The sequence below is a fragment of the Coenobita brevimanus genome, chromosome 45 (assembly GCF_032717465.1).
Source record: "Coenobita brevimanus isolate Jiangsu-jjx chromosome 45, ASM3271746v2, whole genome shotgun sequence".
Lineage (NCBI taxonomy): Eukaryota > Metazoa > Arthropoda > Malacostraca > Decapoda > Coenobitidae > Coenobita > Coenobita brevimanus.
Genome location: NC_136998.1, coordinates 10,496,313 through 10,500,641, shown reverse-complemented (window position 1 = coordinate 10,500,641; position 4,329 = coordinate 10,496,313).

Below are 4,329 nucleotides of genomic sequence, written 5' to 3'. Positions count from 1 at the left end.
GTTCGGTTTTTTAGACTGTCAGCTGCTTTTTCATGTGTAGCTGTATGTGTTTACGGCAGTGTCCCTTCATGTAAGTGTATATGTATAAATATGTATATAATCATGTGAATGCACATTATATGGGTATGTGTGTGTGTGTTTTAAGGAAACGTTTTACTGTGAAATCCTGTTGTGTGTATCCAGATGCTGTCTGTACCCTGTACACAATACACTGAGAACTGATTATAAACTTACAGAATAAGAAGGACATTTAAAATGTGTTTACTTTTTATCACAGTGTATAATCTCAGACCATGTAATTATGTTGCAAAATAAAGTGAAATTATATTAACAAATATCCTGGTGTTTCACTCTCTTCCTCTAACTCTGTTTCACTCTTCATCTCTTTCTCTGCTTCATTATCTTGCTTTTCCACCATCTGCTCACTTCGTTTCACTCTTCATCCAACACCTTTCTTCAGTGGCCTTTTTTATTTTTTTATTTCTTTTTCTGGTTTTTCACTTCCTTCCCCCACTCTCTATCTCTCCCTTATTTCACCCTTTCCGTGTTCCTCCTTTTCTCTTCTCATCTCTCGCCAAATCCTCTTCTCCTATCATACTCTAACTTCATTCTTTTTCCAGATACATTGGCCTTCTTCTATCCTCATCCCTCATCTTCCCTCCTGTCTCATCATCATCTTTCACCTCATACCTTTCCTCCCTCTCCACATCTCCCCCTTTGCCTCGCCACCACCCTATCCCTCTTCCCCTCCTTCACCCTCTCCCCTTCCTCACACTCTCCCCTTACTCGCTCTCTCCCTTTCTCACCTTCTCCCCTCGACCACTTTCTCCCCTAGTCCACTCTCTCCCTCCCCCTCCTCCTCCTCTGAATACCAGTCATAACACATCACACCTGTCCAAGCAGCACTGATTCATAAGGCTGACGAAGGTATTGCCGTGTGCTTTGGGTTCACGGTACACTCGCTGGCACACCTGCAGGCCCCTCACATAATCAGTTACATGGGCGTGAGGTTTTCTCGACAGCGTTACGTAATTCTGGTGACATATTCGCCATTCCGTCTTACCTGTGGAGGAAGAAGGCATGAGAGAACGATTTCTTTTTTTTTAATGTTGACGGGGAGGAACAAATGAAGTAAACATTGATGACGGTGACTGAGCCGTCCACACAACACACCAGCATTCACCTGTGGCCTTCATTAACCCCTCACAGCCAGGGAGATCTACCCATCTATCCATCTGTCACCCAGTTCTCTTCTACCCCGTCATCAGGAGCGTAGGGGTCCGGGGCTAGGCTACTCAGTACTAACATTTAAGGAGAGGGTGACAATAATCCCAACCATCTTTTGGATGCAAACCTAAACAAGCTCCATGCGGTTGGAGCTCCTTAGCCCACTATACCACCAGGCGTCATTTGGTCATATGGTTACCACCCAGCGATTGAAATGGCTTCCTGGTTTCGAGGAAACCATTGGGTTCGTCACTCAGCGCAGCCACGTGAAGGCAGCACTACACAGAGTGAGTGGATGATAGGTGCACCACCTACCATCATGAGATCAGTATCTTGAATATATTTCCTTAAGGGTAGATAACGACGAAAGCGCTTTGGAGAGACATAGTAGTGAAAAGTAACTGGAATTATATCTTGTTTTAAGAAGATTTTACATAGTCATTATATATTAAGGTTAAATTTGATATATGACCTAAAGTTATAAGACGAGATTAGTAACTGAATTTATTTCTTTAATTACAAATTATAGCTTAATAACTTATGCAAAACGTTTATGGAATACACGGTAAATTTTCCCAGACAGTTATTTAAAATTCTGAAATCATACGTTAGCTGTGAGGAAAATATTTAATAATAATGATGAAAGGATAGGTTAATAATATAATGACATGCACGATGATAACATTAATCCACCTGCTCAGCACATGATGTCATTCCCAGGTACTGTATATTCTCTCAGTATGGCCTGGCGCAGTGGCGGGGGTAATGCAGGCTGCCTCTGATCCCGCCAGTGACAAACGCCTCTCCTGGCCTGACAACAGTTGCTTGGTGGAGGCGAGAAGGAAGTGAGAAAAGCGTGATCGTACTGAAGGTATTACTTATTTAGATGTAGGTGGGGCACCCATCATCCACTCACTCGATGCAGTTACGTCTTCAGGTGACTCTACGCTGAATGACAAGCCAAATGGTTTCTTGTGGACCAGGAAGCCATTTCCTACACTGGGTGGTAACCATATGAATTAATGACGCCTGGTGGTGTAGCGGGCGAAGGAGCTCCAGTCGGATGGAGCCTGTGAAGGTTTACATCCAAGAGATGGTTGGGGTTTGCTGTTCACATAAAACCACTCAGAGGCGAGTGAGGCTGGTCACACTCATTTTAAAGATCGAGACTCCCTAGCACCTCTTACTAGCGATTAACTTCTGGGTACGGATGGTAAAATAATTTTTTTCCTAAATATATGAAGAGTAGTATTAAAACTTGAGGGGCACTCAGTGGAACGTATCTCTCGGACTAGGGCAACGTGATTTCCAAACCACTCTCCATAATGGGTTAGGGTTTCTCGTCACTGATTACGGTTTCACAAAAAAAAAAATTCCGGATCCAGAATCTGTAACACTGAACAATCCGGATCGGCCTCTAAAGTTAATAGATTGTGGGCTATCTACCCACCAAATGTGGTTCAAATCCCTCTTATAGTTTTTGGGTAATCCTCAGACAAACAAACAAACAAACAAGGGTGAAAAGATACTCTCCTTGTCGGAGAGAATGAATTGTATAAGACTGAAAGGCACAGCAAGGTGTACTAAGCAAAATAAATAGTTTAGGAAGAGGTGTTAGGGAGCCTTCTTAACTTACTGGGCTAAGCACCTAGCCCCGGACCCCAACGATCCTGATGAGGTAAAAGGATTGGAATGGATGAGGGATGAGGGGACATTCAGTTGTTGATATATTTCCAGCAGTCCAAACAGTGCAATAAAAAGTAATATTTTTGTTATAGCAAGTTATTTTCATATGAGATTTGTTCAACACTAAGGCCTGTTTTCTCGTCGGTGGAGGAAGTCCCCTAACACCTTCTCCTAAGCGGTTTATGTTGTTTCCTAGGCGGTTTATGTTTTCTCGCCGGTATAGGAGGCCCCCTAACCCTTTTTCATATGCTGTTTATGTTGCTTATTACACCTTGCTGTCCTCCTATGTGCTGCATAAGTTCTTTCAATATCGTCATACTCTGCATAGATTACGTATAAAAGGAACTCAACAAGCAATATCTGAAAATAAATAGCTAAGGAAGAGGTGTTAGGGAGCTTTCTAAACGACGAGAATAGGAGCCAAAGAATCACTGTGTGCGGAGTTTGTACATGACAGGCAGTGCTGAGTTTGTACATGATAGGCAGTGCTGAGTTTGTACATGATAGGCAGTGCTGAGTTTGTACATGATAGGCAGTGCTGAGTTTGTACATGATAGGCAGTGCTGAGTTTGTACATGATAGGCAGTGCTGAGTTTGTAAATGACAGGCAGTGCTGAGTTTGTACATGATAGGCAGTGCTAAGTCTGTAAATGACAGGCAGTGCTAAGTCTGTAAATGTCAAGCAATGCTGAGTCTGTAAATGTTAAGTAGTGCTGAGTGTGTAAATGTTAAGTAGTGCTGAGTCTGTAAATGTTAAGTAGTGCTGAGTCTGTAAATGTTAAGTAGTGCTGAGTCTGTAAATGTTAAGTAGTGCTGAGTCTGTAAATGTTAAGCAGTGCTGAGTCTGTAAATGTTAAGTAGTGCTGAGTCTGTAAATGTTAAGCAGTGCTGAGTCTGTAAATGTTAAGTAGTGCTGAGTTTGTAAATGTTAAGCAGTGCTGAGTCTGCATATGTTCAGTAGTGGTGAATTTGTAAATGTCAATTAGTGCTGAGTCTGTAAATGTTTAGCAATGCTGAGTTTGTAAATTATAGGTAGTGTTGAGTGTACAAAATTTATTAGGCTATATAATTGGTATGAAAGTGCTAATACAGTTTGATAAAGGTTATAATGATGACTGCTGCTTGATACAGTACTTGATATTAGTTCATTTCATCCTGACATCTATATTTCTTAGTATAGTTTTTCACTCTAACTTCGCTCAGATTATCGTCCCTTTGCCACGTTTTTCACTTTGATCTTTGGCAGAAAAAAGGCAGTACTACAACTCCAATTAATCCTTTTTCTAGCCATCCTTCGTGACTCGAATCATATTTCAGTATTAATCTGTTGATACAACTCAGCTGTTACAATGGAGAGATGGCAGTTTTAGGCCAAGTTAGAGTAAAACGAATGTATTTCCAGTTTAAGAGATCACA